A 12,169-nucleotide genomic window follows, 5' to 3' on the forward strand; every position below is an offset into this window, starting at 1 on the left:
AATAAATTACCTTAATCTGAAGTAATTACTACTGAATCCCAGAATAACTGGCTGAAGTTATTGACCTAAATATGAAGCTGGTGCATCAAAAGCTCTTTGAGGCTGCTTCAAAGTCTCCCAAAAGGTGCTCCCTTGATATTGAGATAGGGGAGCTTGTGTTGTTTTGTTTCAGAGTGGTGGTGGGCCCATTTTCATGGCAAGACTATCAAACATTTCCAGTATCAAAGGAATCGGAAGGCCTTAGCGTGAAACATTCAACACACACGCAGATCTATAATCCTTACTCGACCTTTGTCCCCTGTCATATGGTGGTCAGCGACACCACCCCATAGATCGTCGACTCAACGAAGAAAATTAAACTTTAAATGCTAATGGGCGTGGATCGATGAAGCTGAAATTCTTCCAGTAATGTTTAGGAAATACTGGTTAGTGTATCCAGTGGGTTGGCTTTTAGAATGGTGAAATGATCAAGAATGTATGAATAAAGGGGTGTGTGGTTTCCCCCCCCCCCTTCTTAATCTACCCTCTATGAGCCTTACATGTCTTGTGGAAAGGTTTGTTCAGTCACACACACAGAGAGAGGGGGGGCGCTGTTATGTTGGGGCTGGATTTTGGATAACAATAGTCCAAGAATTTGCATGTGATCTACAGGCATATGCAACTTGGCAGATGGCAAGTCTCAAACAATGGGCCTCATGTCAGAAAAACTGGTAGTCTGGAATAAAAGGGGCACAACAGGCCATATGGTGGTGGTATATATTTGAAATGAGGAGAGGGAGTTTCTACATAATTCCCAGTTAAATATAAACATGATACATTGGGATACCATTAAAAACATTAGTAAATAGTGGCATTTTTGGGCACATTAAGGGTCATTGTACTATAACAACAGCGATGAAGGTGTCTTACAGAAAATGGAAAAGAAGTAATGGTTTAAAATAATAATGAGGATGACTGCAGTTAATAGCATGGAAATCTTTAGTGCACAGAAGCTGATGAGCTTCAGTCTATTGCAAGCGACAATTTGGCAAACTTGTTCCACTGGTTACAGTGAGACCTGGCACAACAAAACAAACTTTCGCAGCAATAGACTAAAGCAGAGAGAGAGATGAGCATATGATGGGATGTTTGTTTCTACAATCTCCACTACCTGTGGTACATAAGAAGAGCCCCACTAGATCAGGCCAAAGATCCACCAAATCCAGCATCCTCTGGCTAACCAGATGATCTTAGACTCATAGAATTGCAGAGCTGGAAGGGACCAACTAGCCCTTCTGGTCCAACTAGCTGCAAGGCAGGAATCTTTTGTCCACAGCTGCCCCTGGGTGGGCTTGAACCACCAACCTTCTGGTTAACAGCCAGATGCACTGACCCACTGCACCACATGGAATGTCCCCAAGCAGGAGCTCATAGTCACTCTTCTCACCCATGTTCCCCCCAGGAACTGGCAGTGGCTGAGAGAGACACCCATTGGAAACCCTGGAGAGCTGCTGCCGGTCAGTGCCATAGAAGAAGAGAAGAAGAAGAGTTTGGATTTGATATCCCGCCTTTCACTCCCTTTAAGGAGTCTCAAAGCGGCTAACATTCTCCTTTCCCTTCCTCCCCCACAACAAACACTCTGTGAGGTGAGTGGGGCTGAGAGACTTCAAAGAAGTATGACTGGCCCAAGGTCGCCCAGCAGCTGCATGTGGAGGAGCGGAGACGCGAACCCGGTTCCCCAGATTACGAGACTATCACTCTTAACCACTACACCACACTGGCTCTCATAGGGTACAAGGCAGGGCCATTTGTTCCTGTACCTCTCTATGTAAGCCTTGTTCATCGGGTCTAACAATAGTCATTCGGCGTGCAATTTTGCAGTCCCCTAGAGTGGAGTTTATCCGGGAAGAAGCAGGAACAGAGAGACAATCTGGAGACCCTGGGGGAAATAAGTTGCTGTGTGCTCCTGGGACATATGTGGAAGTTTTTGCCTTGGAGTGTGCTAGCCGCCCTTAACACTGCAGATCCAGCAGTACAGCAGAGTCCTGTCCCAGAGGTAACTCAGGGAGCAGAGGTGGAATAGCTTCCATGGGGCTGCCCCACATGCTGCTCGGTAGGTGCGAGACCAAAAGAGGTCTAGGTCATGGAATTCTACTCGAAATTCATCCAGAGCAGATTCCAGCGTATAGTTAGCAGAGTAAAAACTTAAAACACGTTGCAGGATTCCCAAAAAAAACAGACCAGAGGCAATTAATATTACATCCAGCAGAGCTTTACTGCTACTGAAGGCAAATGAGCATAATGGTCACAAATCCAATACATTCAGGATTGGCACTGTCCATAAGAAATCCAGTTGCAGCAGACTAAACTTAAACTTACAATAACTTATAATAAGTCTAAAACCTTAGCACTAAGCATATTATGTACAGAACACCAGAAGGAAGTGAGACAGAAAGAAAATGTGAAACCCAGGCTCCTTTTGGCCCTACTTTTATAGTCAGCGTGACCTTGACAGAAAAGATAACAGAACCAGTTTAAGCCAGCTGTACTCAGTTTCTCTGAAGGAATAACCCAAACATTGTGAACCTTCTGCTTGTTTCTTTCACACAGAAAAGCTTCCAAAACCCTCTTGAATTAATTAGAATAGGAAAGTTCTCTACACATCAGAACAATACTTTCTGCACTGGGAAATGCAAACTCAAAGGTCTAGGCTGCAGCTTGTGCAGGTGTGTGGTTTGTGTTTGGGGTGGCCACACACCACGTCTGCCTTGGCCTTGCCTGCCCAGTGGCATGCAGATCCAGAGGGAATATGATCCTCGGACTGGTGTAGAGATGTACACAATCCTTATCCCAAGGATTGATCCATTCTGAAATAAAAAAATTATAAATACAGGCAGAGCAGAGCTGCAATATAAGCAACACATCATTATGCAGAGCTCAGATACCGGTTGCAAGGAGTTCGTCAAGGACGTGTTAATGCGCAGTGACTCTAAATCAGGGAAATTTTGGCCCTCCATATGTTGCTGGACTACTTTGTCCCTAACCATTGGACATGCTGGTTGAGGGTGAGGCAGAAGGCAGATGAAGTCCAGCAACCTCTTGATGGCTACCGGTTTCCCATCTCTGCTTCAAAGAAATGGAAGATCGGGAAATCCTTTGGTAAGCTGTTTATTTATTTGCATATTTAAGAGGCATACCAGTCACGTAACGGCTGAAACTAGACATCCTAAATAAAACTGTCATATATTTTTTTAAGGTCCACACATATTTTCTTAAGTAGATCTAATGAATCCGGATTAAGTGCCAGGGAAACTGATAACAGGTCATTAAAAATGGATCCTGCATTTCTCAGGAGGCTTTGAAGTCTACCTTCCCTAGCTCTAAGTAGGTGAAACTGAAGGTCAGCAAGTGGATTGAAGTCACCCTTGACTTCCAGTGAGTAAGGCCACACATCTAGGCCAGCAGGAACCTGGAGCAACGAAGGAGGGAGGTAAGCAGATAGCACCACACCCAAACTCTTCATCGTGCTCTTGATATACCAGCCTATATACCGTATGTATGAAAGATGTGTGGAGTGATAGTCAACTAAGTTTTACTCAGAACATACCTACTGAAATAAATGGACCTAACTTAGTCATGTTCATTAGTCTAGTCTGAATTAAACACCTTTGTTGTTGTTGTTTAGTCGTTCAGTCGTGTCCGACTCTTCGTGACCCCATGGACCAGAGCACACCAGGCACTCCTGTCTTCCACTGCCACCCGCAAACAACAATTTCCTTTAACAAACAACAATTCCCAGGATTCTTTGGGGGGACGGATCCTTTAAATTCCTACTTGAAAGTAAGGTGCCACTCTAAAGCCCAAGCAGACTTACAATGGGTACCAAGGAGTCTCTGGTGACTGAATAATTAGTTGGGTGGCATCTATCTCAGGAGACAATGGAGGAGCATGCCATTGCGGGTGAAGTCAAACTGTTGGAGAGTTACAGCACCTGTTGTGGCTGTAGAGAATGATATGGGAGAGACATGTTCTGTTGCAGCTGGGGCAGATGAAGGCTTCCAGTACCATGGTGTCTCTTCTTCCTGCGCTCCTCCCAGCAGTCATTTTTCTTCTGGTCACTACTGTGGATACACAACCTCACTGATTGTCTCTAGGTCGTCTGCAGGGATTCCCACATGGCTGCCTTGGTGTTGCCAGCCTTCGTGTCATGTTTGCAGCCATCTTTGTAATGCAGAATAGGGCTGCCAATTGGCCTGGTGCCTGAAGCCAGCTCCCCATAGAGCATGTCCTTGAGGATCCTGCCATCTTCAAATCTGTGAACTTGACCAATAATTAGATCCTAAGACAAAAAGCCCCAACTAATTATGTATAATCTCACTGCTTCCCTGCTAAGATGCTGAATCAAGTCAAGACTTTTCTGAATTCTGATTTTTCATCTCGTCTTCCAAAACGGATGTGGCACGTCCGGTTTTTGCATCAGCCACCCATTTAATAAATGTCCTCCTGCGTCTTTTGTACAAGGTGAACTGCCAGCCACTGATTAACCCAGAAACAATAATGCTATTAGCAGAGCCTTTTGTCTTAAGCAAAGGTTACGTTGCCAAGCTGTGACACAAGCCTGATGCTTGGTAACTATAATCTCTGATTGCGATGACACATAAGAGAGATGTTACATCTGGGCACAGGGGAGATGTGAACAGTATTATTTCGAGCACGTTTTTCAACAGCCAAAGCAGTTACCCTTTCTTTCTTTCTAACCCCAAAACTGCACAGTGAGCCGGTTTGAATGCCATGTCTCCCTGCACACACACACACTCCCCCCGCAAAAATGTATGAAAAGATCAAATCTGCACCTGTTTCTCTCAGTCCACCTAGTGCACTGTTCCACCTGAACAGATCACCTGATTCTCACCTAAAAAGGTAAAGGGACCCCTGACCATTAGTTCCAGTCGTGACCGACTCTGGGGTTGCAGCGCTCATCTCGGTTTATTGGCCGAGGGAGCTGGCGTACAGCTTCCGGGTCATGTGGCCAGCATGACTAAGCCGCTTCTGGTGAACCAGAGCAGCGCACGGAAACGCCGTTTACCTTCCCACTGGAGCGGTACCTATTTATCTATTTACACTTTGACGTGCTTTCAAACTGCTAGGTTGGCAGGAGCAGGGACCGAGCAACAGGAGCTTACCCCGTCGCGGGGATTCAAACCTCCGACCTTCTGATTGGCAAGTCCTAGGCTCTGTGGTTTAACCCACAGCGCCACCCACACCCCTATGATTGTCACCTACATGCATGGAAATTGTGAAATTTCTTTATTTAACTAGGAATCAACCATGCAAGTTGCATGCATGTTAAGTGGTCATTGGCTGATCTGTTCCTAGGTACAGTGGCAGGGACAGCACACTTAGTGGGTTGGTGGAGAGGACCTGCACACACTTCCCATCATGCACCGGGCTAGGTAGACTGTGGCAAAGAAGTGCCACCTGTACCGATGGCAAGTCTTCCCCTTCCTCACCTCCCCAGAGCGGATTTTAAGGAGGCAGGGGTGGGGAGGGGACTGGAGAGCAGAGTGTCGTTGAATTCTACTCAATATTGATTCAGAGCAGAACTCTGACATATAGTTAGCAGAGTAAAAATATGTTGCAGGATTCCGCAAAAATAGACCAGAGGCAATTAATATTACATCCAGCAGAACTTTACTGCTACTGAAGGCATATGAGCATAATGGTCACAAATGCAATGCATTCAGGATTGGCACTGTCCATATGAAATCCAGTTGCCGCAGACTTAAATTTACAATAACTTATAATAAGTCTAAACCTTAACACTATATACAGATCACCACACCAGAAGGAAGAGAGCTAGAAAGAGAAAGTGAAACCCAGGCTCCTTCTGGCCCTACTTTTATAGTCAGCATGACCTCGACAGAAGAGATAACAGAACCAGTTTAAGCCAACTGTACTCAGTTTCACTGAAGGAGTAACCCAAATATCATGAACCTTCTGCTTGTTTCTTTCACACAGAAGCTTCCAGAACCCTCTTGAATTAGTTAGAATAGGAAAGATCTCTGCACATCAGATCAATACTTTCTGTACTAAGAAATGCAAGCTGACACAGAGATGGGAAGGAGGAAGTTTTGTTGCACAAGTAGAAGGCTACTGTGTTGTATGCAACTCCTCATTTTACAGATGGAAGCCTAATGGTAATGGAATACTGCTCAGTGCTTTGATGCCTTGAGCTCAGGTAAAAGGCAAACATTCTGGGCCACAGCCAAAAACTGAGGTGGGCAGCCCCCTACAAACCAACTGACTTAATTGGGTTTAGGAACATATCCCTGCTTTCTGGACTATAGCACCAGTCTACTAAGCCCACACTATTTATTGCTTATGCAACATGTCGCAAGGAGCAGGAGTTGTGGCCAACTATTTTATGCGTAATATATTCAAAACTGCACAACCCATTTGCCACATAATTCAAAAGGCTTAGTCAGTGAGTAAGCAGGCAGTGGCATCTTCTGCTCCTCCTTACCACCACCAGTGGGGTACCTTGGGGTCTCAGATTTCAGCAGCACTCTGTGCAACACCAAAATTTGGTTCCTCCCTTTCTTATCTTTCATTCTACATCATAGTTCTGGTGACCCCGAGGCTCCATGACCAGCGTGACTGAACTGATTGTGCTCCCCTAAATCCTCTTCTGCCGCCACCACCATTGGCAGGGCAGAAGAAAGAGGTGGGTGAAGAAGCGAGTAGTTTGCAATGGTGAAGAGTAGGAGCAAGTCCACAAGGGATTCTTGTCATATGGCCCCATGCTGGACTGTGGGCTCACGGCAGATGCCCAGTCCTGGCGACCCTTGACACCAGCCCCAACACCTACAAACAACAAGGAATACCATTCAATAGAAACAGGTGGCTCTCTTCATTGTCTCAGCCTCCCATTCATGCTGGCTCTCCGGTGCACATTTGAACAAAAACGGATTGTCCTGACACAAGAAAGGACAAGCTAAGAAATGTAAACAAACACTTTGTCCAACAGCTAATCAGCAGCAGCAACTAACAGGCCAAAGAACACTAGAATTGTGTGCTTTACTTCTGTCTGGCTAAAACATGAGATGAGCCTGCTGGATCAGGCCCATCTAGCCCAGGATCCTGTTCTCATAATGGCCAAGCAGGTGCTTGTGGGAAGCCAGCAAGCAGGATCTGAGCGCCAGATAACTCTCCCCTCCTGCCATTTTCAGCAACTGGTATTCAGATGCAGCACAAGCCTCCCTGCTTTCTAGTAGGAAGTGCTGAATCAATACACTCTTTTCACAACCACTCATTCAACAACTCCAGATTATGCAATGTTTTTATTTCGAACTGGGTGTAACCCAGTTTCAGTATCACGAAACCTTCACCTTGCTCTGCGACTTGGTGGTTTGAGAAGACTATATGGATTTGTTGACAAACTACAGAGCAAAGTTCTGATTTGGCTCAAGAGCCCAACTATCCCATTGGCTGGAAGTGTTCAAAACGTGGATTAGTGTTAAGGTAAAGGTAAAGGTACCCCTGCCCGTACAGGCCAGTCTTGACAGACTCTAGGGTTGTGCGCTCATCTCATTCTAGAGGCCAGGAGCCAGCGCTGTCCGCAGACACTTCCGGGTCACGTGGCCAGCTTGACGAAGCCGCTTCTGGCGAGCCAGAGCAGCACACAGAAACGCCGTTTACCTTCCCGCTAGTAAGCGGTCCCTATTTATCTACTTGCACCTGGGGGTGCTTTCCAACTGCTAGGTTGGCAGGTGCTGGGACCGAGCAATGGGAGTGCACCCCGCCGCGGGGATTCAAACCTCCGACCATGTGATCGGCAAGTCCTAGGCGCTGAGGTTTTACCCACAGCGCCACCCGCGTCCCTGGATTAGTGTTAACCTACCTCTAATTATATTCTTGGCTTTCACCATATCCTTAGTATCAAAAATGAGGAAGAAGTTCTATAAAAATGACTCACAGAGGAAGATGTCTCAGAAGATACAGAACAGGTGTGTTTGCTGATGCTTTAGTTACAAAGTGCTGGATGTGCTGGCTATTGTCACAATCTTTCGAGAGATCTATTTTCTTCTTCTTTAGTTAGTCTAATCTTTAGCAAACAAAGAACAGCATGGATTAATCCTCAATATAAATTTAGAAACATTTAGGAACTGCTTAAATTTTTATAACCTCTCTTAAGTACGGTAGTGTCCATAAAACAGTATTACTGAATACATAGATTAAATTTCCAAATATGAAAAACAAGTGTACATAACTAAATTATATGTCTCGGTGGACTTGTTGAAATAATAGAAGTTTATTGTGAGGTTGTTGTGCAACATAGTTCTGCTTATCTCCTGAGAACGCATCCATTGCCCTGTTTCTTAACTATATGAAATCTATAGAGAGACAAGTTACTCACAAACAATTCTTAGAATTAAAAGGTGGAATGGCTCTGCTATCTCTTCTAGCTCTGGATTTCTTGCCAGAGCAAAGGGATGAATTAGATGGCCCTTATATGACCCTTTCCCACTATGGTTCTCTCATTCTATGACTCAGCTCAGCATTCTTGTAAGGAATATGCTATCAATGCCACTTCAACTATCTCTCCCTACCAAATATTCCAGGACTTCTGCCTCCTCTGGTCCAGTTGTTGCATGGGACTGATTTGCTTGTACTAAAATTCAGGTAGGGGCCGGAAGTTGAGAGGGGGAGGGATAGAGTACTATTCAGAGTCCTCTGCAGTATAAGAAAGGGAAACACAGTGGGAGTCCAGCCACTTTGTAAACAGAATCTGAGACGGTCACAGGGAAGGTAAAAAAAAATTAACAATTTAAAATTCAGAATTAAAAACAGTTAAAATAATTTGCAATCATGGGAATAGGATGGGTCTTCAAAACATACATCCTCAGTATTTGCTGGAGGTTTTATAGCGAAGGTGCCAGATGGACCTCTGTAGGGAGGGAATTCCACAACGTGGGGCTGCCGCAGAAAATTCAGGCCGTGACACCTGAATTTCTGAGAGTGGAGGAACTACCAAGAGGGTCTGCTTTGCTGACCTAGCACATGAGAGGGTCTATAGAGAAATACAGTGGTACCTTGGGTTAAGAACTTAATTCATTCCGGATGTCCGTTCTTAACCTGAAACTTTTCTTAACCTGAGGTACCACTTTAGCTAATGGGGCCTCCTGCTGCCGTCGCGCCGCCACCATACAATTTCTGTTCTCATCCTGAAGCAAAGTTCTTAACCTGAGATACTATTTCTGGGTTAGTAGAGTCTGTAACCTGAAGCGCCTGTAACCTGAAGCGTCTGTAACCCAAGGTACCACTGTAGGTGGTCTCTCAGATATTTCGAGTGTAAGTCATTTAGGGCTTTAAAAACTAGTGTGAGCCCCTTGAATCGGGCCCACAAATGAATGCAGTCCCTTGAATCGAGCCCCTTGAATTGGGCATACAAAGTCAATGCAGTTGTTTCAGAACAGCGGTTCAAAAGGCAACCTGGCCATTGCATTTTGAACTGGTTGAAGTTCCTCAGTAATCTTCAAGGGGAGCCCCACATAAAGCATATTGAAATAATCCTGTATGGAAGTTCTCAAAGCACAGAGTACCATGGCCAAGTCATTTCTGTCCCTGATGGCCCCAAGTCTCCTTTGATGTTGCAGGCATCATGGGATGACAGAGGGGCACCCTCCCAAACAACCTGTCAAATTTGGCCTGCCGTGCTGAGCCTGTGAAGGTTCTATGGAAGCTAAAAGGTTTCCCACCCTGGTTTAAGTCAGTGTTAAAGGTGAAAATATTTTAATCTGCTAGTTAGAGGAAAATAAACTTTTCACCTTCATTGAAGAGGGTTGATGAACTGATGCCACTTTATCCTTTCTCAAAAACATGACTGATGTAGCATATCTTGACAACTCCCATAATGTCACTGCATTCAGTTGAGCACAAAGTACTTGACATCTTTCTAGTCAACCTCATTATACAAGTATCATTGTTTCATGACTTTGTTCCACCACCCCGGAAGTCATTATCTCAAACGATCTTGTGTCATGATTTATTGCCTTGTTTATATTACCAGCTTTAACGTGTCTGGATTCTCCAAACAGTGCAGTTTAGTGACAGGTCACGGGAACATCAGTTGGCGCATGGCCGGGCTATGCCTCCTGTGTATTCTGAGGCACTCAAATAGCCTATTTAAACCAAGGGGATTGACCATAGCTCTGTTGGAAGTGCAACAGCAGAGATCATTCTGTGTGCAACTTAAGGGTTAACTTTCCTTAGCGTCAAGGTCAATTAGCTAAAAGGGGGCGGGTGGAGGTGTTGAGTGAATTTTGACTGAAGGCAGTGAAGGCACTTTCAGGGCCACACCCCTCCTCTAAGAGTATCACCTCTGTCTTAGTTCAAAGGAAACCGCCTCATGGGTCAGGAATGGGAATTTTAATGATCTTATGAGGAAGTTACAGAAGGAGATTCCAACTAAAGCTGTTCAACAGTGGAATGGTCTCCCTCAGGAGGTGGTGGGCTCTCCTTCCTTGGAGGTTTTTAAGCAGAGGTCAGATGGTCATCTGTCATGGATGCTTTAGCTGAGATTCCTGCATTGTAGGGGGTTGGACTAGATGACCCTTTGGGTCCCTTCCAACTCTACAATTCTATGAATCTGTGGTGTTGATTGTGATCTCCTGGGTGTGATTCAAAGCGCTGGATTTGATCTTTAAACATGTAACTCATTTGTGGGCCTGAGGGCACTTCCAGGTGCTTACTCCTTTTGGATGTGATTCAGTCACTTACAGGGAAATTCAGGTTGCACAATGCAAGTCGGTTTGGAACTCTTGCACAACAAACCTGCTTTCCAAACAAACAAAACCTGGGCCTTTTGCAATAAGGAAAGGGGACAGAAAATTCTCACACATATACAGGTCCCTTCAGAATTGGTACCTAAGGCAGCTGCCTCATGGGCGGAGCCGATCAAGTAAAACAATAGAAGTAAAACCCGATCAAGTAAAACAATAGAAATACTTAACTAACTAACTAACTAACTAACCAAACACATCCGTTCTGCCCCCCCCCCCAAGTCCTGCCCCTGCCAACAAAAATCCTGACTATGCCGATGCTCTGCCTCATGGGACAGCAGGCCCTGGCCCTGCCTGCTGGCTGTGCTGGCTGGTACTGATGGAGTCCCAAGAATATCAGGAGGACCGCAGGTTCTTCTGACCTGACTGAGGTTCCCTGGGATTTAAGACAGATAGAGGTCTCTGCCAGCTCTATCTGAAGATGCCAAGGATTGAACATGGGACCATCTACATGCAAAACAGATGTTCTGCCTCTGAACGATGCCTCTTCAAGTGTGTTCCCAATTATTTACGTATCAGTGGTCACTGTGCACCTGGACTTTTGCATCCCTGGTGATGAGCAGCTATGGATGACATGGAAAACATTATTGGTCTTCAGGCACTGTATATCCAAGTGGTCCTAGGAAGCATCAAACTACAGCAAAGGTAAAGATTAGGTCACATCTGGAAAAGCTCCTGAGTGATAGGATTGACACCCTTGTGGTCTTGGCAGGAGTTTCTGTGCCTTTAATTCCGGGCACTTTCAGATTACCTGTTTATTGAGCATTCATCTTGATTTATTTGGAGCTAGATTAGATGCTGGCTAGTTAATGAACATTCACTGGGATTTGTTTGCAGGGAGGATAGCTGATGTTGCATCAAAGCCAGTGGTAGCTCACATTTTCTACTGTGTTTTCCTGTCACTTTTCTTATCACAAAAAGTTTGAGCCTTTTCGGAAGCAGGTCTGTTGCATCAGACTTCTCAATCAACGATCAAGCTGGAAGTTCCCTTAAATCCCAGGTTCTTCGAGGCAAAGAGCTGTCTTTTGTTATGCTAACCTGTTAAGCACCATGTCCACAGATCTGAACAGGAACAGTAGCACATTATGTTTATTGGTAGTAACTAAAAATGGCAAGGGAGTTAACTTCGATGATTCATTGAAATTCTCTTCGGGCCATGGTTTGGAGAGGAAAACAATTGGGAGAAAGGCCCATTTGACACAGTGAGCCTAAGGGTAATTGTTGCTATTTTGAGGTGGGATACAACTGCATATTGGCAAAATTAGGTGTGCGGTTATAGCGGATTGTGAGCCCTTGTGCCACAAACCAGCTTCCCCAAAAGATCAGACTTTTGTGTGTACGTGCAATAA

This window comes from Podarcis tiliguerta (assembly GCF_965153285.1).
Source record: "Podarcis tiliguerta genome assembly, chromosome: 3".
NCBI classification, from domain to species: Eukaryota; Metazoa; Chordata; class Lepidosauria; order Squamata; family Lacertidae; genus Podarcis; species Podarcis tiliguerta.